General features: G+C 45.0%; 1 protein-coding gene across 1 annotated transcript in view; it reads right to left on the reverse strand.

Annotated features, from left to right (window-relative positions):
* The window catches only part of EPAS1 (endothelial PAS domain protein 1), an 89,383-nt gene that overhangs the window by 39,874 nt on the left and 23,555 nt on the right, over positions 1-25,954 (reverse strand). The gene's annotated exons all lie outside the window — the stretch shown is intronic.

A 25,954-nucleotide genomic window follows, 5' to 3' on the forward strand; every position in this document is an offset into this window, starting at 1 on the left:
AGACTGATCTGGGCTCACACCAGTTGTCTGAGCCACACACAACCTGCTTCGTATTGTTAGCTCTGCTTTTGTGTGTGTTGGTGTCTTCGCAACCAAAGTCCTCCTCTTGCATTCCCTGTGGAGGCCAGAACAGGGCTTTACGTGGGTGGAGTCTGGGCAAAGACTGGCTGATTAAATTAACTACCAATGCCTGGGACCTAGCCCTGGAATATCTGGGGATAGGGGTGAATGTCCAGGGATGGAAAGAGAAGGGTAAGGAAGCTATGATCAGTGGCTCAGATGGCTTTGTCAAGGGCTCTGGAGAACAAGATTAAAAAACTGCTTTAAGGTTCTTTTTCTGCATAAGACACAATCAGAAAAAATTAAGAGTAGTACTGAACCCTAGATCCCGCTTCATACCAGAAAGTGATTTCCACAGTAAAAACTGAAAATGCCATTACAGCCCCAGAACAGTTAGCCAAACACCCAACAGTCTAGAGTACCAACGTGCATTCTGTCAAGGATTAAAAAGGAGTGGGCACAAACATTTTCTCTCTAAGCCCTCCCAGCATAGGTTGCCAGGCTGTCTCAGCCTCATTCTCCTCTTTGCTGCAGGATGGAAGGAAAGATGACACGCACTGAAGCCTGCCTCTTTTAGAAGTCCTAAAGAAATCCTGGACTTTCTTATAAAGTCCATGGCAAGTTCTAATACAGGCATATTTAAAAGCCAGAATGTTTAGATTGGAGTTCTAACTTCTCTGCTTGTTAGCTCTGTAAATAAATCATTTAAACTGCTTAGCCTCAGTCTCCTCATCTGTAAAATGGTAACAATAGTGCTTACCCTACAGAGTTAACTGTGAGGACTAAATGTGATAATTTATGTAAAATCTTTAGCACTAAGCCTGTTCCAACTGTAAGCAATCAATGTTAGCTGACACTAATTAAAAAGATGGCCATGAAAAGACAATCATGAGAGTTAAAAAGTTACAAAACAGTACAGGACAATTCTATTTTCACAGAAATGTATTATACATAATACTTCCTATAAATTATATAGGAGAAAGGCTAGATGTATAATAACTATTATTATAGGTATCACAGACATAGTGCTTACAAGGACTGTTTTAAGCAGTACTACCTTGGCTTATTTAAACTCACACAACTGCCCTTGGAAGTAGGCATTATTATTATTATTATTATTATACCTAATTTACATATGAGGAAACTGCCCCATAGAGGCCAAGTAATTTACCTGTGGCCTCCAGCAGGTAAATGGGGAAGTCAGGCTTTGCACTGGGAAGGTGGGCCCCAGAATCATGGCACTTAACCACCAATGACTGTCCTGTCTCCTTCTACTCAAAAATGTTAGCAGTTGCAGGGTAGTGAGGTTACAGGAAGTTTTTTTGGTTTTTGTTTTGCTTTGTAATGCTTATCTGTATTTTCTTGTGTTTCTATAAATAACCTATATTGCGTATTTAATAAAGAAACAAGTATTTTTTTATTTTTTTAAAAAGCATCTAAGCCAGGCATGGTAGTATTTGGACCTCTAGTCCCAGATGGGAGAATCACCTGGGCCCAGGAGTTCAAGACCAGCCCGGGCAATATAGTGAGACCCCGTCTCTATAAAAATAAAAATAAGATAAAATAAAAAAGCACCCAGCGCAGTTCATAGGTTTCAAGGCCTCAATCCAATCAGCTCTAGCTGGCTCGTTCTGTCCTGCCATCTGAGATTCCAAAGGCTGCTTTTCCTTTTGTTTGGCTTTGCAGCCTGTTATTTGGACAGAAAATCTGTATTTTGGGATTCATGGAATGTGAGCATGCCTCTCAAATCCCTCAAGATTTGGGGCAGAAGCACTGTTTTGATTTTACAACATACTTCATTTAAAAAGACAGACTATCCAGCTCTGTGGATGGATTAAGCATCATATACTCGGATTAAAGGATGAATTGTCCAACAGCTGTTGATGGTCAAGAAGAACCTTCAGAAAAATTGTGAAATGAGTGAAACTATTTTTCTTGTCATGTCTCCCTTCTATGCTTCCTTTATCTAATCTCTGTTTCCCTCTCTCCCTGACTTCCAACCTTCAGGACACCTACCCCTGCACCCCCCTTTCCCCACCTTCTCAGGACTTGCCCTGATTAGACCTTTAGTGGCAGTTTTTATATTAGTCCCTCCCACTTGCATTTTAATCCTGACCTGATTGTGGAGAAAAGGTTAAAGAATTGCAAGTATTCTGGCACAGGAAAGGAAGATGGGAAGAGGGCAGGATGCTGAAACCGCACACATCATGCCTTTGGATCAGGAGGGTCAGGTGAAAGATGCTGGATTTCATTCTCTAGCACTAACCCTTGTGCTCTCCAACAAAAGCATCATCAACACATAACCTCGTCATCAGGGGACAAGGGAAGCCATCCTGAAGCAAAAGCAATCCCAGCACAGGCTATGGCATTAACGCCAATATCTGCATGCACAAAGCTTCCCTCTGCCATTGGCCCCTTCCTCGAAGAAGAGGCAGAGAGGAAAAGCCAGGTAGGGAAATGGCAATCTGGAGTCAATGCTCTGACAATGGCATCTGATATATGAGTCTTGCTGTGCTTTTTGTGCCTTGTGCTGTATCAAGAACCTTTCATATATTAGTTCATTATACTCTTCCTAACAACAAAATAAAGTAGGTATTGTTTACACAATGTAGAGATGTGGAAACTGATGCTCAGACATAATATGTCATTTGCCCAATGTCACAAAGCCAACGCCTACATAAGCCATTTAAGGGTTTATAGTCAGTGAGCAGACACTTAGAAGTCCGGAAACACACAGGGGATCCCTATCTAATTCCATCCTTGCAACCAAGTGAGGTAGGCAAGACAGGTACTGTCACTGTTCCCCTTTCACAGATCTGGAAACAGACACTTGAGCAGGTAAGTTACTTGCCTAGAGCAATCCAGCTAATCAGTGGCAGAGCTAGGGCTAGACCCCTGCTCTTCCTAGGCGAATACTCTTTTCACTGCTTAACTGTAGGAGATAGTGGCTTTGGCAAGAAATAAAGAAACAGCAACACCTTAACTTCCAGAAAAAGGAAGATTGAGAATCTTAGGCAGCCTCTTGGTTCAAAAGTCAGGGAGGTGGGATTTCAGCTGAACCTAAAAGGACAAATAATAATGCCTTTACAGAAAGCACTTCTTCTTAACATGTGTTATCTCATTTGATTCTCACAACCCTGAGAGATAGAAACTATCATCTCCATTTAATAGATGAGGATGTGGAGATTTAGAGAGATTAAATAATTTGCTAAAAACACTGTCTCAAACCTAGTTCTTCTGGGTCCAAGATCAAAAGTTTTTCCATTGGCAGCAAGGAAACTATCATTTACTGTACAACTTTGATGTTCCCTGTGCTGTGTTGATACTTTCCCACAACCTGGATGCTCACACATACTTTGGGAAGAAGGGCTAATACTTTTTTAAATACAGTGACAAAAATTTCATGAGGGGAGCCTCATGTCTTTAAGTGAGCACCCATTCACCTTAGGAGAATACCTGGAATGTTAAGAGTAGGACTAAGAACCAGCATCAGAGTTCAGATGGGGTCGGCAGGGGAAGAAGGGACTAAGTGCTGTGGGCCTTAGCAGACACAGGTGCCCGTCACAGTAGTGCTGGGAGTGTGGGGGAATGTTATCAGATGTGGCTCTGCAGTGTTCCATAAAAGCAGCAGGTCCAACCCTGCCACAGTATCTATCTATGCCGCAGGTGGAGAAAAAGCTGTTTCTATTTGTTTTGGGTTTGTTTTTTTTCCCCCTGGACATTTTAATATGCACAAATTTATAGTTACTCTCCCCGAGGTGGAAACTCACATTCTGAAACGTTTGATCCCAGCTAAAGTTAACAACCACTTAAGCACCAGGCAGCCAGTCAAAAGATAAAACAAAACTGAAATGTCCAAAAATTGTCAGCAGAGATATGCTACAGTTCATCCAGGAGAAACCTCTGTGCCCAGAGCTTCGTTATCTTAAAAACATCTTAACTTTTAGGTCATTGCTCCAAGCATGGCTTAGGGATCGCTACTTAAGTCATGAATCTAAGGATGATCTGCTCTTGGTCAAGATGATCTTGGTTCCTGACCTCCATATGAACACAGCCTGGAGTGAGGCCCCAAGATGTCTGTCACCAGTAACACAGAGGGGTTGGCTGCCTAATTAGCTAGACTTTTAGAGTGATTAGGACTCACATGCCTAATGCCTGTGGCCATTCAGGTATCAAAACAATATGCCTATTACCCTATAAGGTTAAATGGCTTAGAAACAGAATGGATTTCAGCAGGTAAAGAGATGACTGAGGCTAATTAAGCCAGCTGGGATCAGTCTATTGGTTGGTGGTGAAATTCTAAGCTGGAGCCAATTTGCAAGAAGCTGAGAATGGAGGAAATAAAGGTCAAATGCAATTGGGAGAGGTCTAGTGACACTTCTATGAGGCTTGTGGCTGCTGTACAGGGGCTGCCTGATAGGAGAAACACACCCAGCTCCAGGTTCCAGAGATGAGGAAGAGTCACTGGTCCCCATACTTAATTGGGGCAGAACCAAAGTCGGTGGTTCTCAGTTTTGCTGCTCACTGGAGTCACCAGAGGAACCTTAAAAAACAGATGCCTGGGCTCTATCCCCAGAGATTCAGATTTAATAGGTCTCAGGTGCAGGCTGGGCAATGGGAGTTTTAAAAGCTCCCCATGTGTAGCCAGGGCTGAGGACCACGGTTCCAAAGCAGCCAGTTTTTAAAGGAAGGATGGATGGGTGGGTGTGTGTGTGGTGGGGGGAGGCAGATGGGGTTGGACTTAAATGTTTTTGGAGATGCAAACAGCTATGTCACCTTTCTCAAAGAGTAGGATGAAAAGGAAACATATTTATTGAGCACTGGGGCCAGATGCATTTAATAAATGGTCTCATTTGATCCTCACTTAAATGATGCAGTGTTATTGGCCCCAGTTTTGCAGAGCAGTGGGTCTCAATTTTAGCTTGCATCAGAATCACCTGGAGGACTTATTAAAACATAGATTTCTGGGCCTGTGATCATGTGTCTATGGAAGACTGACGCCCAGGTCCACTTCCAAAACCTAACCACACTCTTTCCCTCTACCATGCACTGTGTCCATATTCACTGTGTCCAGCAAATTTGAAGTCACCATCATAAGCCAAACAGTCATTTATCTAGGAGTTGGTGTGATCACCACTGTACCAGATGCTATGGCTAATAGGAAGAGGGAGATGAAAATAATGAGACATGTGAAATAGATGCCACACAGAAGGTGGCTACCCTTCAAAGAAGCCACCTTGGGAGAAGCCTATAACTTTATGCTGGTAGGTGGCCATTGCTCTGTCTTTTGGGAAGTCTTTTAGAATTAACTTCAGAGCCACATAAGAAAATCAGTCACAACTCTTCAAAGGACACACCTCATTTCAAACCCCAAACAATATTATCCAGTTTACCCACCCCGTTAGTCACCAGACTTAGCTGTGGATGGATTGTGGTTGTTTGATAGGATAAAATGTGCCCTCAAAAGATAAGACTTTGCCACAATTGAAGGTATTGAAAAGAATGGTCTTGGCTGTGAGGGCCATTCCAAAGGAGTGACAAAAATGTTTGAGATGAAGGCAGTGTTCCAGTGGTCAGTGTTCTAGGTACATTCTGATGTCCAAAGGCTGCAGGGATCAGTAGGGGAATCTATCACAAAGGGAGGAAAGGTATCAATGTTAGATAGTGAAAACAGAAAATAGGCCAGGCACAGTGACTCATGCCTATAATCACAGCACTTTGGGAGACTGAGGCAGGAGGATTGCTTGAGCCCAGGAGTTTGAGACCAGGTGGGCAACACAGCAAGACCCCATCTCTAAAAAAATTAGAAATTAGCTGGGCATGGTGGCACACACCGGTGGTCCCAGCTACTCAAGAGGCTGAGGCAGGAGGATCCCTTGACCTGGGAGCTTGAGGCTGCAGTGAGCCATGCACCACTGCACTCCAGCTCAGGTGACAGAGTGAGAACCCATCTCAAAGCAAAACAACAAAAAGTTACAAATTCAGAATGGAAAACATTAAATTAGCAAATTCAGCAGGAGCTGGCCAGATCAGACAGACTTTGACAAGAGAAAAAAGGCATTAATATGCTTTAATACACACACCTCTCCTGAGGGACATGGTCTCTATCCTGAAAGAGACCACAGCCCATCTGGGAGATAAGACTAATAATCCACACTAGTATATCAAAAGTCTACAAGAGGGGACAAAGAAGAGAGAAGACATGAGACTGGAGTGGTTAAAACAGGGACAAATGCTTTCACTTGCCACTTCCCTGAAAGAGGAATCCTGGAAAGCATCTCATACCTCAGCCTCCCAACCTCCCCTCCGCTGGGGCTGAGCCTCCAGCTCTCTGACCTACTCTGACGGTCTGTGTCCCTGGAGCAGAGGGCCTGGACTGCATTCAGAGCTGACAGTAATGTCTGGGGCTCACCCAGCGTGGCCCTCTAATGGTCAATTCTGCTTGGGTTGACTGGAGATACTTATCTTCTGGCCTTCTCAGCCCCAGGCAGCCTTGTAGAAAAGAGCAGCAGATTCAATTACTAAGCAGCCCATCTGGGGCTCCAGATAACCCAGCTCCTTACGTAACCGGAGGACACGTGGACTCCCCAGCCCAGCTGGGAAAAGCTGTGCGTACACAGGAATAATCATAATGAACTGTCCCTGTGCTTAGCTTCATCAAGCCCAAGCCTTAGTGGGTGCCAAGGTCTGAATGTTTATGTGCCCTCAAAATACTTATGTTGAAATCCCCACTCCCAATGTGATAGTATCTGAAGGTGGAACCGTTGGGAGGTGATTAACTCATGACAGTGAAGTCCTCATGAATGGGATTAGTGCACTTGCAAAGGAGGCCCAGGGGAACCCTCTCACCCCTTCCACCATGTGGAGACACAGCTATGAACCAGAAAGTGGGCCCTTACCAGACACTGAATCTGCTGGCACCTGGATACTGGACTTCCCAGCATCCAGAACCATGAGAAATGAAACTCTGTTGTTTATAAGCCACTCAGTTTATGGTATCTTGTTGTAGCTGCCCAAATGGGCTAAGACAGTGGGGCATTCTTTATTCTACATATTAGTGAATAATACCACTTTACATTTGGATCACACACTACAGTCTAAAACACTCGTGAGTGAATCTGGAAATCTGTAACTAAATTTGTAAATTTCACACAGTAGGCTAGGAAGAGCAGCTACCATCATTCCCATTTTAGAGATAAGGAAAAACTGAGGTTTAGAAAGGTAATGGGAGTATGTGGAACTGGAACAAAAGCCCCGAGTTCTGGCTTTTTCAAGGTCCTGTGAACAGAGCGCCTGCTGACAAGCAGCACTGGCCATGTGGCACGATTAGAAACAGACCTTCATTATCTGTCCATCATATAACCTAGCTTTTCCCAACACATAATTTCCTTTTTAAAAATGCCATGGTGAAGATAAGGGTAGTGCATATTTAGTATAAGCAACTTCAAAAATACAAAAAGGTATGAAGAAAACGAGCTGAGATCTCATTGGATTTATAAATTAATACTTTGCTCTTTTTACTTAACGGGATATCCCATTAAGAATTCTTTCAAAATATTCATAATAGCCAGCAATATCACATCATGTGGCTGAACCACAATGCATTTTACTATTCCCTTATTGCTTTTCGTTATGGTTTCTAATTTTTAGCTGTTATAAATAATACCATGACAACTACCTTGGCATCAGGTATTGCTTACTTCTTACAATAAAAGATATGTATCCAGCTTGCTGCCAGCTCCCCATAGCCACCTCACAGTGACCCCAACCCCACCCCATGAAAGCTGAGTTGGCAGATTTGGCTACACTGGCATCCTCAGGACCACAGCCAGCATTACTGAGCACAAAGCATGGGTCACGGTGCTTCAGAGGGCAGTATCAGAGGGAAGGAAGACAGAACGTGCAACAGTCTCAGCCTTGGAACCAGGCTCAGCCTCCTTTCCCCATGGCCAGCTCTCTCTAGGCTGCTTCTCTTCCTCATGCATACGCAGGTCAAAGCATCTGAAGAGAAGACCAGCTGTGCTAAAACTGGTGGCTTCCTTTGACTCTAATCCAGTTCTGAGAAGAGGGCCACCCTTGCTGATGAGCAGGACCTCTTCCCCCATTGTAAAAATAAAGTGTTCTTTCCATCTTTCCCACCCCCTCATCTTATCCACTGCAGGGATGTATAGAGAAGACTCGGTGCTGTCTTCACTCATGAAAAAGCAGGGAGAAAGCCAGCGGGTGCAGGAGGCATTTGCGTGGCTCTCCATTGCTCTCTGTGGCCTCTGATGTCTGCCACTGTCCGACCCCTGACACCATGCAGCCTTCAGCTAAGGGACTAATTAACCTCCGCAAGCTGAGATACTGACTATATAACTAGGAAACAACCACATGTGACTCTTTCCAGTTAGTAAAGAACTCTCAGCATATTGCTTCTGTTTAATCCTGAATCAATCTTGCAGAGCAGGTGTATCACTCCCATTTTACACATGAGGAGACAGACCCCAAGGATGTTAGTGGCATGCCCAGCCATCACCCAGTGATGGAGCCAGCACTCAAACCTGGATCATTTGACCCTAAATCCCATATTCTTGATTGTAATTGGGTGACCTTCCCTACAAGGCCAATAAGCAAGTCCCTCAGGTTCAAAAGATTTAGCTGAGCTGGGCATCTTGAGGGTGAAGCCTTCTAGGATACCAAATCTGATGAGCTTTTTGAAACATACACTTGGTCTGGGAAGCAGCAAAGTGAGACACGCTGGCCACCCTTTTGCCTGAGGCCAGCCCCTCAGCTGGCACACCAGCCCCCTTGGGATAGTTCTCAGCTTGGAGAAGTCTGTCTTTAAAAGAAAAAGAAAAAAAAAAAAGGTTTGTGCTTTGCTTGCGGAGTCTACAGCTGCCACAGGTTGTTTCCTTCTCACCAGACTGTTTTCTTTGGTGCCACCTCTCTGGGCTTGAAGGTATTTCCCCACACCCAGGCTGTTACCAGATCTGATTTAGATTTTTTTCCTTAGGGCTTCTACCCATCAGCAGCCTTCTTCCTTTGGATCTCACAAGCTTCCAACAACACAATCTGTGGTTTGGCTCAAACCCTTCTGCCTGTGCTGCCATCCTGTTCCTACAACACTGCCTTCAGCTAAGAAAATTGACAAAGAAATTGCACGGCGGTAGAATCAAGAAGAAAAGGCCTGAGATGTAAAACGGATTCCTCGGCATGAAGCAAACTCCGTGGGGCAAGTGGGGAGCAGTTTCCCGCCCCACTTCAGTCTCTAGGGGGGACTTAGCTACTGCTGCTGCCCCTCCCACTCCCTGCCTGGAATATACTCTCTCCATCTCCCAGGCCTGTCTGAATTAGGCTCATATTTCAAGATCTCCCATGCATCCGTTTCCCTAGGAAAGCCTCACCTGCACTGACTTCTCCTCCAAGTCCCATTTCAGAGGTTACACACGCACGATTTGGCCCTGTGTTGCTCTCCTTGATTTCACTTCTGTGGCTTCTGTCTCCCTAACTAGACCACATACTCTTCAGGGAAAGAACCCCATACCTGTTCTTTTGGTGTCCTCTAAAGCATCAGTAGTACAAAGTGGTACAAACTGGAGACATCGGATAAAAACCATGTCAATGACTTCAGTTCTGTGGATTCCTCAAAGCTGCTCACTGTTCTAGATCTTTCCTAAGAATTCTAACCCGGCTCTTAATTAGAATAGACGGTTTCCATCTGGGAAGAGTCACCCTGCGGACACTCAAGGTGTGTGTGTCTGTTGGTGTTTTGTCACCTCTGTGAATCAAATCTGGGGTCTGAACTAGTGCTGCTGACAGCTGCCTGTGGAGTCACCCAGAGCAGCACTTCCCAACCTTTGCTGTGGCCAGGAATCACCCAGGGATCTTGTTACAGTGCAGGCTCAGTAGGATCTGGGCTGAAGCCTGGGATTCTGCCTTCCTAACAACCCTCAGAGGATGCTGATTCTACTAGTCTGTGACCTCACACTTTGAGTAGAAAGAGACCCAGGAACACGTGCAATCTTGAGACTGAAGATGCCATCTGGCAGGGTTAGTGCTGCCTGCTGCCATCCTAATCTGAGGCACGTAAAGTCCAACAAGTCCAATCTTCTCTCTGGCCAGGAAGAATCCTGTTCTCTTTGTATCTTTCTTTATGGGATTTTACTAAGCCCTACATTAATGTCCCTCTCCTCCTTCATGTCTTCCCTACCTGTATCATTTTATTCCTTCCTATTTCTTCAAAACCCACCCCTTAGGACCAGCCCAAGCCCTACTTCTTCCAGCAGTGTCCCTGGCCCCTTAGCAACATTCTCCAGGGTACTTCCTGCCCACATTACTCATAGGCCCTTATTAAAGGCCTCCCTGTCTTGGTGGCTTTTCTATGCAAACGTTCTACTCCTATAACTGTGCTGTAAGTACCAGGGGGAAGGGCACAGACACAACATCTTCCACTTTCGTGTATCCTTCACTGGAACCTGGGCTAGGGCAGACAAACTGGGTAAATATTTGCTGATTGTGAAAGACAATCAAAAATGCCCTTTGCTCTTTTCCTTTCCCTCTCAAGGAGGAAAGAAAAAGTGATCCCAGCTGCCTTGGCCTCCATCCCCAGCCCAGCCTTGCTCCTCTCCCAGGCGCTGCAGCTGGGGCGGCTTAGATTTTATTTCGCTCTCTGCAGCTCCTCTTCCCTTCAGTGAAGAGTTAAAGCATCGGGAAGGCTCCTTCCCACTTGGAAATCTCCATTTCCTCCTGCAGCGTGAACAAGAGAACTCTATGGACAGAGGCCGAGTGAGCCAACTGCGCAGGGAGTGAACTCACTCTGAATGGGGCTGTTCTAACACCCGCCAAGTCAAGTCATTAAGATGCCATCCCCGAGGTGCAGCCCCCAGCGTCACCTCTGGATATCCATATCCTCAAGCCCGCCGGCAGAAAGGATGAATGGTGAGCACAGAGCTGGTGAAAGCAAGCTCTTTCATGAGCAGGGCATGAGAGGACCTCTCCGGCTCCTCTTAAGGTGGGGGTGGGGCGCTTCGGAGTAGAAGTCGTTCCTCCTCTCTCCCACTGCCTCCTCTACCACACCGAACTAAAATTAACCCTCAGATTTACAGGGAGTTACCCAAAAGATTGCTCCACAAAAGGCAACCAAGAATGGGGCTGGGTAATAACATTAGAAAAAATATCTGCAATGCCAAAAATAATCACTGTGTCATGAGAAAACAGAGCTGGACTGCCTCAGAGGCCAGCACTGGGTATATACAGGAAGGAGGGGGCAGAAATTCCCCTGGCAGTGTCGTCAAACATTCTGGATGGAAAAAGGCGGGTGGGGGGCGGGGGTGCGCATAACCGGGACAGACAGTTGTCAGAACTCTTTTCAAGTACAGAATATGATTTTAAGGGTCAGTTCTCTCTTCTTTATTTCAGACACTTTAATTTCAAAGAAAACATTTGTTTAGACTTTTAATCAGGACTGATGCTTGATCACATGCTAATAGTGAAATATCCTAGGATCTGCCTTACTAATCCCAACATGTTGCCAGAACTTCTGGTTCCTGGAATTTAAAGTATTTCAAAACAGCAAGAGAAGGGGGAGAAAGCACGGGATCCCTCACTCTCCTACCCCCATCCCCATAACCCCTTCTCCCCTCCCTATTAAAAAAAGTAAAAAAAGGAAAGCAAAGAAAAAGGAAAAGTGAAAGAGGAGAGAGCTGGTAGAGAATCTGTCCTGGGCTTCCTTTATAAAGAATCCTGATCTGAGGCCTGTTCACATGGTCACATGTCTAGCATTGTGGGATCTGATTCATGCCACAGCGCGAACACTTGCTTTCCCCCAATTCTGCCCTCTCTTGCTCTGATGAGAAGTGAGATGTCTGTGCACATTTCCATTCCTTTGTAAAGAAGTCATCAAAAGCCACAGGAAATGCTAAAAGTCTTTTCCAAATTTATTATCATGCTCTCAAATAACATTGAGCAATTTGGGAAATAAAACGGTATTTTTCCCCCAGCAATGGCTTATTCCCTCTGCTCATTCAATATATATTAATGATTCTCTCTTCCTGTGATGGGGCTGTGAGCAGTAGAATGAAATGTGGAACAACTATCCCTGACCTCAGGGAGCTTGCAGAGAGGTGAAGAGCCAAGTCCTGAAGAATGGGCTGAATAGTCAGGGCTGTAGGAGTTTGGGAGGAGAAAGCCTGCAAGGCTGGAGAAGACAGGGAGAACTCTGCTGGAGGTTGGCTTTGAAAGAAGAGCAGGATACAGGGAGGCAATCAGGATGGCAGAGGGATGACAAAGACACACTGGGAATGAGCAGAGGTGCCAGTGGTCGGGAGACAGGCTAGAGAACAGGGAGCAAGGCATTGAGAATCTGGGTGGGGAGAACGCATTCATTAAACAGACCTTGTTGAGTATCCATAAGGTGCCAAGCACACAAAAGGGCTTTAAACAAAAGGACAGGTAGCTAAAGTCAGATGCCCGGATAATTGCCTAGCCTGTTGTCTGATTAGTGGCTGAGGTGCCAGGTGGTGGGCAGTGCCAGAACCCAACCTCCATGCTCCTCCTGCTGGCCATGCTTTGGCCCTGCTGGACAGCAAGTGTGAGAACCCCTCTTTTCTTGGCACCAAAGCGAAGGAAAATGAAACCCTCTGTTGGAAGCTCTAAATATGGCAGCAACCCTTGGGCTGCCACAGGCTGGAGCCTCAGCTCAGTCCACAGAGACCTCCGCAAGGCATTCTTGCTGAACAGTAACTCATAAATGTTACCCATGGGATGAAAAACAAACTTCACCCAGGGCACACGCCTCCTCTGGCTCTGGTGGTGTTTTATTTATTTCCACAGACCTTAGTCCCCATCTTCTGTTTCCCTTGCCCCTCACTTTCTTTACCACTGACCAAGAATAAAATTTGAGTCAGACCTTGGGGCAAGGAACAGCTCGCCAGCCCACCACTCTTTCCCCAAAACCATTTTCAGCTTGTCGCTCCCCCATTTTAAAATGAAAATTGCTCCCGACCATCCTCATGATGAAGTCCAAGCTGGACGTGCTCCTTGAGGTCTCCCAGCCCTTTCCAAACTTAGCTCCTACGATCCTGTAGCTCCACGCTTACTCCAGCCAGACCACACTATGCCCTGCCACCCCCAAACTCCGCACCCCTTTCTGCTGCCCAGCCATGTCCCCAGTTGATTTGTTCCACCTAAAGTGCTTCTTCCTTTCTGACCTTCTAAACCCTATAGTTTGAGAGCCAACATAGGCCTGCCACCTCCACAGAGGCTTTTCTGAGCATCTTACCGAGCCTACACTGGTGTCTCCTCCTCACTCCTGCCTGGAACACTTAGACAATCTGTGCTACTTGACTGCAAGGCACTGTCACCTTGTTAGTCCTAGTTTTAAGGTTCTCTGAGGGCACAGGCAAAATGTCAAACCTCTCATGTATCGAAGTACCTTATTCCAACAATAATAGTGTCATACAGCCCTTTCAGTTATGGTATGGTGAGCTGGCATGAAGATTAGATCAGTCACGGTCCCCCAGCTGTGGGGGTATTGCAGAGTTCCAATGCTTTAGTGCTTCCAGTAGAAAGTGGATTAATGAAGGCGAGTGATGGTGGCTATATTCATCACTAGGTTGCTTAACACCCCATGACTCCTCACTGTCCCCAGGAAACAAATCCCTATATCCTAAGGATGTTTTCACACAGAAGTAGCTGGCTGTGCCCGCTGTCCACATCATGGGTGTGTTTCGTGAGCCAGCTGCTAGTCAGCTCTCACTGACACAGGTGAACAAGTCCGGACAAGGGCAGACCCCTCCCCTCCTGACCCGTCCCATCCTTAAGAGGCCAGGGAGGTTTCTGCCTCAGATCCCACCTCCTCGACACTACAGAACAATCTGTTGCCCAACACCCGTGGCCCAGAGCCCTCACCTCACATGTGTAGGTGCCCTGCTTGGACTCAGATTTCTGGCAGAGGATGCCAGGGCTTGGCCAGGGTTCCACCCTTCTGGTGATATAACATAGAGGTGAGAAAATGGGCCAAGCCCCAGGGGGAAAAAGCCACTAACACAAAAATCCTAAGAAACAAAACAAAAATGAAAACCTAATGACAACCCTAAAGATCAGCAAGTGGGGCTAAAGAACAGCCCACACTTTGGAAAAAACACTGTCCATTAGCCCAAACTTCAAAAAGTCCACTCTACTCTACTCCTCCGCCTTTGACTTCCCTGCAAGACACACATCAGACCAGGAGGGGGTTAACAGAACCCAGCTGCCCCTCTTATCTGGCTAGCCTGCTAATGGCGAATCTCTGCTACTGAGGTCCCGTCAGTGATTTCTGCAAATCACTTTTATTAGAGATAATGTCATCTTTACTTCATTATCCAGCCCAGCAGCCAAAGAGAAAACAAGTTGATATATATATATATATATATATATATATAACACACACACTTTTTTTTTTTTTTTTTCTGTGAAACACCAGTTCTGTCCATTAACACTGACAGGTGACAGGGAACTGAAACTCCTGGACCATTCTTATAAGATTTTGGTCAAAACTTGGCACTTAACCCTCTTTTTCCTGGGACAAGCAGAGCACACCCCACAGCCTCTTCCCCAGAGCCTCTAAAGCAATGGTTGGTTTCTGTGTGATGCTCATTGCCCTGGCAGCTCAAGACAGGGCCGCTGGTGACACCATGGCAGGCCGGCCTGCACACTCAGTTCTGTCCAGCAGATAAAACAGTTGTATAACACGCAGGCAGGTGAGTGCAGGAGCATTGCTAATTCTACTTTATGCAAAGCAATAATTAACATGTGAGTCAGCAGCAGAGAAAGACTTTAAGCCCGGGGAAAAAAAACAGCCTGAAAGTCCTGAAGCCTCAGAGGCAGCGCCGTGTCTGATTAAACGATTTAGAAGATTAGAGTGAGTGTAGGGAGACCTAAGTGGAGGTGGGGTGTGACTGCAGTGGCTCTCCCTGAGTAGTCTCTCAGCTGTGTCCAGGATACTCTGAATTTCGGTGCCGGTTGGTAGAAAGAAAAGGCTCATTTTTCCAGAATCAACTAAGAAGTGGTCTTTTCTGTCTCTCCACTTAGTTATTTCCCTTAATTATTTTTAAACCTCGGAGCTTTGGCTTCATTGGAGTGACGTCTGATGGCCACAGAGATTCTGACAAATGCATCTGTTCTTTTCCCATGGTGGTCTGCCAAACCCCACAACTCTATGCCACCTAGAGGAAAGATCTAAAGCAATCAGAGTTCTAAAAGGCCACCCTTACATAGCTAAAACAGTTTTGTTTTGTTTTAATGAAAAAGTACTTCTTGGCATTTTAGCATTTTTGTAAAAAGTATGGCTCCTTGGAATTTAAATCACATCTGGTCTTTGTTTGATGAGCCAGGGCTTTCATTTATTTGACAGTTACTGAGTGTCTACTACATGCCAGGCACTGGGGATAGAGAAGGGAAGACAGATCCCTACCCTCCAGGAACTGACAGCCCAGTCAGGGAGACACACTGAGCAGACCAGGCCAAGCGCATGTGCCATGCAGATGCAGCAGGACTGCCCGGGCTTGAGGGCTTGGACACTTACTCTATGACCTGGGGCAAGTTACTTAAGTTTCTCTAAACCTCAGCGTCTATGAGTGCCTGCCTTACAGAGCCCCTGTGAAGAATAAATAATATATACATGTATGCAGAGAACCATGCCTAAGAAATACTACACACTCAATAGTGTTGAGGCCATTGCTACGGAAGTCAGGAGCAAGTGCTCTGAGAGCAAGAAAGATGACATAACCCAAAATGGGGAGGAAAAAAAAAACATTCCTCAAGGGTTTCCCCAGTTGTGAATTTAAGGACAAAGGAGAGTTAGCCAGGACAAGGAGGTGGTAAAGGAGTCCCAAAAAGATGGGGCAAAATCAGGCCCAGTGAGGCTATGGTTGTAGGAGCACAGGTCTTGCCAACAGGGGCTGAACTCCAGAACAATGTTTGGGACCATCCCTCCTAAGGTGTCCCAAGGTGCCCTCAGCCGGAAGCAGAATCCTGGTTTAGCTGAACCATGGGGCAACCCTATTGTGGCATTTCTTCTATTTTTGCATTCCTCGTGCTTTGACAATGAGATGATTGTGTGGATATTACAAGAGGTGATTATCTCCATGGGCACTGAGCCTGTTTTAGCGCAAAGACCTTGCTTTGCCAGAGCCAAGACTTCTGAGGTCACAGCTAAGTTGCCAATTCTAGAGAACTTCTGACAAACCTCAAGGCCACTGGGAACCCTGCTCTTTGCAGGATGGCTTATTTTAAAAGATAAGCTACACTAAGTAGGTGCTGGGCAGAAGGTAGCCTGGACTTGAGAGAGCCTCAATTCAGGGACAGTGCACTACACATCTATGTGTGCCTAGCTCTACGTGTAGGGATTTGAGGGAAGAGAAAAAGACAGCCTGTGCTATGAAGCGATAACAGCTCAGAAACGGAGCTGGATTCTGGATTCTGTAAAGCCTTTTATCCCAGACCTCTGTGGGAATGGGGGTGCTTGGTGAAGCTCATGCCATCACGGGGGTCAGGGGCAGAGGGCACAGAGCTTGTTTGATTCTGTCATGATTTAAAGCATTAAGATGGAAACTTGGAGGGAAAGTTTCAAGAAAAGAGAAACAAAGTATTACTGATGATTCTGCCTGTTACAACAAACATGTGGCATCACAAACGGTCTGGAACCTCAATCAGAATGTGTTCAGCAGTTACACATTCTTAGTTGGATTTAAGTCATTCTGTGAATGATTCATCTCAATGCCTATAAGTGAACTTCTTGGCTGTGAGGCAATAGTTGGGGAATTTAAAATGTGTAATATTCCACAGAGGCAGGCAGAAGCTATGCAGACAGCCAGAGGTGTTTTTGTCTTTAAGAAGGATGTGTGTGTGTGTTTTGTTTGTCTGTTTGCTTGTTTTGAGATGGAGTCTTGCTCTGTCACCCAGAGTGCAATGGTGTGATCTCGGCTCACTGCAACTTCCGCCTCCCGGGTTCAAGCGATTCTCCTGCCTCAGCCTCCCGAGTAGCTGGGATTACAGGCGCCCACCACTGCACCTGGCTAAATTGTGTATTTTTAGTAGAGACGGGGTTTCACTATCTTGGCCAGGCTAGTCTCGGACTCCTGACCTCATGATCCACCCACCTCGGCCTCCTAAAGTGCTGGGATTACAGGCGCGAGCCACCACGCCTGGCCGTGTGTGTGTTTTAATAGAAAGCCTATAGAGATGAGCACAGGCCAATGAATAGGCAAGGTCTCCAAGGGGAAAAGAGCTTATCTTACAGGGACAACTCCTCGGTCTCATTGCCTTTTTGCTGCCAGCTTCCCTTGACCATCTTCCTGTTTTTCCATAGGCCTCCCCTTACCATAAATAGGATAGCCTACACGTTCCCCTCCTGTCTTGCAAGGACTGTCGGCATAGGTGCTGAGTCCTAGGAAAGAAAGAGCATTCTAGAAATGGTGCCTCCTACCCTGTGGTTGCCTCGCACCCAGATGACAATCCCTGAACCAGAGTCAGTAACCAATCCTAGCACTTCACTTTCAGACACTGGCCTACTCAACAAGGAAGGGTTTCTGGAAATGCCCCTATTAAGGAAAAGAAATGTAATACGCAATTTGACTTTAAAAACCCAGGAAGCTCTAACACTCTATCAAGTTCTTAAGACTTTTTCTTTGCTGCATAATCCTTGGCCAAGTTCAAAGGTGAGCACTTTCCCAGAGGCTCATTAGGAATAATGTTTACTTCATACATTTTGAGGATGCAAAGTTTGATTCCATTTTGCTTATTTGGAAAAAAATAATTTTTTTAATGAACAAAAAGGAGGAGGGAACAGGGAATGAGACAAGGGTAAAATGTGAAAGAGAAGAAAAAGGTGCTTAGAAGACTGGCCTGGAAGGCAGACTTGTGTTCTGAACATTTTCACCTCTGATTTGCTCTGAAGAGTTACAGTGGGAAGATATTGTACATTTCACCTTTCTGAACCTTGAAGACCCCATCTGTCCTCCCCACTGTTCTAAGTAATTGCTGAAGGTATGTTCTGATGGTAGATATGATATATGCTCATGTTTTCACAGAGGATGCTACATAAATAAAGTGTAGTGACATTTATAGCTAGGACTTCTGGGTTCTGTACTGGGAAGGAAATTCAACAGAGAGCTCTGTGCAGGCTTGTGGTCTGCTGCTCTCAAGCCAGGAGGTCATAAACGGGCCCATCAAACCAGGCCATCACTGACTGTTTGGGTGATGGGCAGCCATTCTCAGTGACTGGTTGAGGCCAGGGAGTTCAAGCTTGCACTTCATCTGTCATTTTCATCTCATTTCCTCCCTTAGAATAAAGCACCAGATCTAAATGGGCCTGACACCTCCCATGTTTGGTTAATGAAGAGTGGTATGGAGGAACTGGTCATGGGGACAGAAGTACTTAATGCCTCCACCTGTCTTACCTGCCATCGTGGCCTCTACTCATTCTTCAAGACCCACTCAAGCTCCTAGCTCTCCCTCCTTCCAGGAGGTGCCCCCAATTTCCTGGCCGGGGTGACCTCACTTACTGTCTACACTACTCTTTTGGCACTTAGCAGTCTCTGCCAAGTTTTGTTAAGTCTCTTTTTTACCTGTGTAAGCCAGGGTTACTAACAGCCCGATCTGCATATGGACCCTGGGGACCATGGGATAGTTAGACTGGAAGAAAAATTTGAGGCTGTTGCCAAGTTTTCTCAAAACCTAAGTTCAGACAATGCTGGGGAGGGAGTACGTGTAGCACCCCCGTAGGTAGGTTAACATTTGGGAGCAGAGAATTCACCTTTGATAGAGGGCTGGCTCAGGAGGCATGAGGCAATACTAAGCTCTTCCCAAAGACTTGGCAGGAGGACTCTGGCAGGGCCTCCTCTGTGCACTGCCCTCTGGAGGTGGGGCTGAGACCACCACCAGGGTGCCCACAGCTGTTCAAAGCTGAACAGGGCAGAACACTTTTTCCACAAGTCACTCAACAGATGAATTTTTGTGTGTGCCTACTCTGTGCCAGGGGCTATATTCTAATGGAATTGTCATCCAAGAATATATGGGAAGCTGGTTTGAGTCTCTTTATAGCTTCCATCCACACTACCGGTTTTAGACATGGAGTTTTATAAACTTTGTCCCACCTTATATTCCAAATAGGTAACTTTTGTTTTGCTGCAGTTCAACTTTAATTTAAATATTAATGGCAGTGTTCCAAGCTTCAGAATTCATGGAATTTGTAAACAAGTCTGAGCTCCTGTCTAAAGTCTCTGTGGTTCTAAACATTAGATAGGTCACTATCAAATCTCCTGACTACTCTGGTCCATTCTAAAATCTCTATTCCTATCTTCTCACTGCCCATACCACCTAGCTTTTAATTTCTAATATTCTCTAATTCTCTAATACTCTCCTGTATATTAATGTCCTCTCCTCACTTAGATTATAGCTCCTTGAGGCCAGGGACCACATATTCTACTTTTTCTCTTTTTCATTATGCCAACACAATATTGGGCACACAGCCGGCATTTAATACATATTCAACCATGAAATCATAGCACTTTAGAATAAAGAAAATGTTAGCATTTATCCAGTCTCTTCATTGTACAGATGAGGAAACTGAGACCTGGAGGTTGTAAGTCACTAGCTCAAGGTCAGCACGGCCCCTCCTGGTCCTGAAGCTGAGACCAATGTTTATGGGCAGTAAACCATTATCTACTGACATAGGTACAACAGTGACCTACATTTTGCAGTTGAAGAGTCAGAGGTACAATGTGTTTAAGTAACTTCTCCAAGATACCACAACTCATAGGTGGTAAATCTAGGACTGGAACCCAGGCAGTCCGGCTCCAGGGCCTGCAGGCTTACCGCCTCCCTCTCACTTCTCCTCTCCAGAACCCCTAGAACCATTTCCCCTATTTCTATATCAGGGTATTTACTATCTCCTGTCTTGAGTATGATCACCTGTATGCTCGTCTTACCCCTTCCTGGCCCCCACTAGACTATATTTCCTATGGGCAGGAACAAAGGTGTCTCCTTTAATTTTCTGGGATCTTCAGCCCAGTGCCCTTCCTACAGTGGGTGCTTAGTGAATAGAACTCCAAATATGTACAAATGAAGTATGCTAGGGTAGTAAGGCAATCCATTTCTTCCTCTTAAAACACTGTGTAGAACTTTAAATACTTGTTTTTCCCCACGGAGGAGATAGGAATCTAGTGGGAGTACAAATGCTTTGTCAAGGCCTCTCCACCCTGACCAAATGTTGCCCAATTCTTGCACAACCTTACAGTCACGTGGGAGGCTCATCCCCCAGGCAGGTGATCTAGCCACTCCTCTCTGCACCTATTCATCATGGTTTTTACCCCCGTTTTCTTTCACTGTGTACAGAAGACTGCATCCTGGCTCCCATACTTAAGCCACTCCAGGAAATCTTGATAGTCTAATTCCCTTGTTATTAGGCAGTTGCGATTGGAAGCTTAAAGAGAAAAGCAGATTCCCCACTCCCCCTGCTTCTCCCAAGGGCATAAGTTGGTTCCCTGCTGGTGGGAGAGTCAGCAACAACTACAAGATTCTAGTGTTTCCCAAATTCACACAGGAGGGAGAACTAGGCTATCCCCAGGGGCAACTGATGCCTAGAAGGAACTGATCCAATCCCAGCAGCACAGAATCATTTCCATTTCATATTGAATGTCACTGTTTTCTCAAATATTCAAAATAGCACCCATGCTATTCCAAGGTTTCCCCTTATGAAGAATAACTGGGCGCCATAATTATGGTTTTCTTTGCGGGAAGTGATCACTACAGCTTAGCTACTTTCTCTCTTCAGGATTTAAATGGGGTGAAGGTAAGGGGCTTTCACTAACCTTGTATATGGCAGCCTTCTGTTTCTTCTTTGTGTCCCTGTTTTAAAAACAAAAAGCCCTAACATGAGTTCTAATGATCATCATGGTAATAGGATTTCAAGTTTTTCACCAAATTTTTTATCCATGCAGCAGCTATGGATGAATATAAAACACCCTGGAAGTGAGCGTGTATGTCCCAATGGAGCTTTCCTATTGGCAGGAACAGAGAAAATGGTCATGGAACTCCTCCTCCAACACCTGCCTGACATCACCAGCGCAAAAGCCAGAATTCTCCTGCTAAGCAATGGAAAGGTTGACTAGCTACCATACAATTACCCTGCACTGATCTTATCCCGCCTGGATTCTGAGTTGAACTACTAGGAGGTCACCACCAAAGTGAGTCATGTCATCCTTCGCCTGCCTACAGGATATTCTTACACTGAGGCTATTAGGGCTTTTACCATGAATGAAGCACACCCTTTGGTGCCTTTCCTAGTCCCTCAGCCTCAAGGAAATGCCCACATCGGCAGAATTTTTCTTTATGCTCTTTTGTATGTTCTTGCTCCCATCTGCAATGGATACGACAAAACAGTTCTCTCCCCAAAAGGAACTATCTAAAAAATTCTCAAGGGCAGTAATATTCTAATGTAATACAATACTGGTTTTAAAATCCCATATTATCTAAGACTGTAACCTAGAACATACAGAGCACTGCCCACTGGAGAGTACTGGATCCAACAAGCCCAAGGGAACGTTCCTCACCATGCTTTTTAAGCAGGGAAGTGGATTCCTCCCAGGGTCCTGTCCTCAGGAGATTTCCCTGCTCCATCTGGAAAGGTCAGCTCACCCTAAAGATAAACTGGACCTTTTTTCTTCTCTTTCAATGTTAAGAACTACACAACATACTTAAATATTAAACAACATCTCTATCAATGGGGAACTGCCCAGTCCAACAGTATAGCAAAAGCCTGTGCCCAAGCTGGGTGAGATAGAAGAAAGAAAGGCAGGCTGTGAGATGGGCTCCAGCCCAATTCGTTTTCAGCGTAGAGCAGAAACACCAACCACTTCTGGACTTCTGTATTCTCAACATTTAACAAAACAGCTCCAAATGGAGGACTCTGTCTCTCCTGTTAAGCCTTTTATACGGTGCAGTTAGTTCCCCACTTACGTAACTGCTTTTAATATGTGCCTTGAAAACTTGTATGGAAAAAGTTTGGCATCTAGGGGCAGCCCGAGGATGAGCGTTTTCATCCTGGCCAGGCTGCCACAGTCTTGCCCCAGTCTATATGGCATATCACAGCCAAACAGGGACATAAATGCTCCCTTTAACTGTGTCTTGGTTTGGCCAGAGATGGCCTTAAACCAGTCTATTCTCAGGGTTACTGTTCCCTACCTCCAGCATGCACCCATGCTTTGTATTTTCACAAGCAAGATTTGTAGTTTTGGATGATAAATATTTATTGGGCATCTACTGCCCATGGGCCTTGCTAAGAACTGTGGGGTGCACAATTCATATAAAAACATAATTAGGGCTGGGCGCAGTGGCTCACACCTGTAATCCTAGCACTTTGGGAGGCCGAGGTGGGCAGATCACGAGGTCAGAAGATCGAGACCATCCTGGCTAACATGGTGAAACTGTTTCTACTAAAAATACAAAAAAAATTAGCCAGGCGTGGTGGCGGGCGCCTGTAGTCCCAGCTACTCAGGAGGCTGAGGCAGGAGAATGGCATGAACCCAGGAGGCGGAGCTTGCAGTGAGCCAAGATCGCACCACCACACTCCAGCCTGGGCTACAGAACGAGACTCCGTCTCAAAAACAAACAAACAAAAAAACCATAATTCACCCTGCCCTTGCTTTTAAGCTGCACAAACAGCAAATGAGACAAGAGGCTGCCCTATATACACAGTAGCCATAGACTAAATATTTGTTGTTGGTGGTGAGACCAGACATTGTATGGGCTGGCAGAAACACGCAGAAGATCATGGTGGGTTATTTCAGAAGACAGGAGAATCACACCCAATACGGTCAGTTTCCTTTGATTACTCATGTATATCTTTGCAAAATTCTGTTTTGGCTTCCCTGTGGAAAACAGATGAGCAAGTGACCTAGGGGCATAATAGTGGCAATATCTGATACAATTCACAATTTTCAGAGGAAAAAAAAATATTACTTTCTTGATGAGTTTGGTCAGTTTTCTACCAGTCTCTTATGCCATAAGAAGAGACGCAAGACATCAGTCTGTGGATGACTTTGGGACTCAGAGAGGCTCTGTAATGTGTCTTAGTTTGGCCAGAGATGGCCTTAAACCAGTCTGCTCTCAGGGTTACTGTTCCCTACCTCCAGCATGCACCTATGCTTTGTACTTTCACAAGCAAGATTTGTAGTTCCGTATGATAAGTATTTATTGGGCATCTACTGCCCATGGGCCTTGCTAAGAACTGTGGGGTGCGCGAGACATATAAAAACATAATTCAGTCTTGTTTATTCCTCCCATCCATTTGTTAAAAGACCTCATCAGGTGTGGACACAGTTGCCTTTGGCACCTACTTTATTTTTCCTTTCTTAACAACTGTTTATTGATCACTGTTTTATATCCATCACCAAACTTAGTGCCAAATAGTAGAATAACTATTTTTAGAATAAAATGTAGCATATATGAATTAGACAAAATATAGCAGCTTAAAAAAAAGTCTCCTCATTAACTTCGTCTAGATTTTTACATTTTTCAAGGGTAACGGCCCTGTGTTGCCTGTGTGCTGAGTGTAGACTCTAAGTTATGATCCGTGAGGTCGCCATGGGAGTACTGTGCTTCACACAGCCTGCAATCTACCACACTCTTCCCTCCTAGGCAGATAAGACTGGAGCTCACACAAGGTTTGTTTTCAGCTGTTAACAGATTGATTCCTTGGTAATGTCTCCATTTTAGAAAGGCCATACAGGTTAGTACAGAAATTGCAAACTTCAGCTCCCACTGACGGGTAGGTTTGGCTGTCAGGAGCAGTGTGTGAAAGATTCCGAGGACACCTCTGGGCTCAGAGGTGCTGTGATTGATTAATATTGCCTGTTGTGGGGGTGGACTAGGTGAGGGAAGCACAGGTGGTAGTTATGCATTTGCCATCCCTGATACAATGGAAACAGCAGAAGCTTTGGAGTGAGGCCTCTCAGCTTCAAATCTGGGCTCTGGCTCTGTCTACAAGACCTGAGGCAAGTCATTTGGCCTCTCTACATCTCAGCTCCTCATCTATAAATGGGAATAATATCTATTTCACAGGCTTGATGCAAAGCAGTGGTTCTCATAGTGTGGTCCAGGGATGAGCAACATCAGCATCATCTAGGAACTTGTTAGAAATGCACACTCTCAGGCTCCACCTCAGACCTGCGGGCCGAGTAAGAAATTCTAGGGATGAGATCCAGTAATCTGAGTTTTAATAAGCCCCAGGCAGTTCTGATGCACACTAAGGTTTGGAACCCCTGTTGTTAAGAGTCACAAATAAGTCCTGCAGTACTTACAAGGATAGAAGTTATGTTTTATCAGTCATGACTGATGTAGTCATCTGCCACACAGTGACTAGCAAAGTGCCAGGCTTGAAGCAGGTGCTCAATACATTCTAACTTCTTTTTCTTGTAAAAATATGAGCTGCCAGCCTAAGAACCTAGCGGGTGGAGAAGAGGAGGGGGTTTGTATATTGTTTCAGGTGGAGAAATTAGCTAGTGCAGCGGTTCAAAGACTTAAGCAAATGCTTGGCAAGATGTCTGGGAGATTTCCTCCCCCAAGAAGAAGGAAGAAAGTGGGCCCAGGATTCTGTAGTAGATGACAACAATAATTATTCTCAGGGAAGAATTTCAGGGAAGGGTACCTATACATCACCCAAATCAGTAGGGATTATATAGGATAGATCCAGCCCACAGTAAGCTTGCCTTAAACCTCATTCAGAGAGTTGAAGTTACTTAAGTCCCAAAGGCCTCTATTTAAAATAGTTTCACATGCTCCACAGGACGAACTGAAAATAGGTCTACTGAGGTGCCTGTACTATATCCTATATGCTAGTTATTATATATAATAACCTTATGGTGCCTTCATCCTTCTCTCCCTGTCCCAAATATCATTATGTTGATAGTCTTTGTTTGCCTCACAGGTGTAAACAATGGGGCAGTGATTTCCATTCCCACACAGGCTGTTGTGGGGGTGCGGGGTTGGGGTGGGGGGCAAGGAACAGGCAATATGTTTATAAAGACAAATCACTGATCATTAGGAAAATGCAAATCAAAGCCACAATGAGATACCACTTCACACCCACTAGGATGGCTGATATCTAAAAACAAAAACAAGACAAAACAAAAAACAGAAAATAACAAGTGTTAGCAGGGAAATGAAGAAACTGGAACTCTTATGCATTGCTCGTGAAAATGTACAATGGTATGGCTGCTATGGAAGACAGTACAGCAGTTTTTGAAGAAAATAAACACAGAATTACCATATGACCCAGAAATTCCACTTCTAGGTCTATATCCAAAAAAACTGAAAGCAGGGACTCAAATTGTACACCATGTTCACCATGATTCACAACGCCCAAAGGTGGAAACAACTCAAATGTCCCTTGACAGAAGACCAGATAAACAAAATATAGTGTCTACACACAATAGGGTATTATTCGGCCTTAAAAAGAAATAAAATTGTGAATACATGTTGTAACTTGGATGAACCTTGAAAACATTATGCTAAGTGAAATAAGCCAGACATAAAAGGACAAATACTTTATACGTCTATATATACAATCTACTTGGAATAGTCATATTCATAGAGAAAGTAGAATAGTGATTATCGGGGACTGGAGCATGTGGGGAATAAAGAGTTATTATTTAATGAGTACAGAGTTTCCATTTGAGATGATGAAAAAGTTCTTGAGCAGTGGTGATTGTAGCCCAACGATATGAATGTACTTAATAATGCCATTGAATTGCACACTTAAAAATAGTTAAAATGGTAAACATTTTTTGTTATGTATATTTTACCACAATAAAAAAAGATTTAACCACCTTAACCCCACCACTACCAGGAAAGGAAAACGACAACACAATGCAAA

The sequence above is a fragment of the Pan paniscus genome, chromosome 12 (assembly GCF_029289425.2).
Source record: "Pan paniscus chromosome 12, NHGRI_mPanPan1-v2.0_pri, whole genome shotgun sequence".
Lineage (NCBI taxonomy): Eukaryota > Metazoa > Chordata > Mammalia > Primates > Hominidae > Pan > Pan paniscus.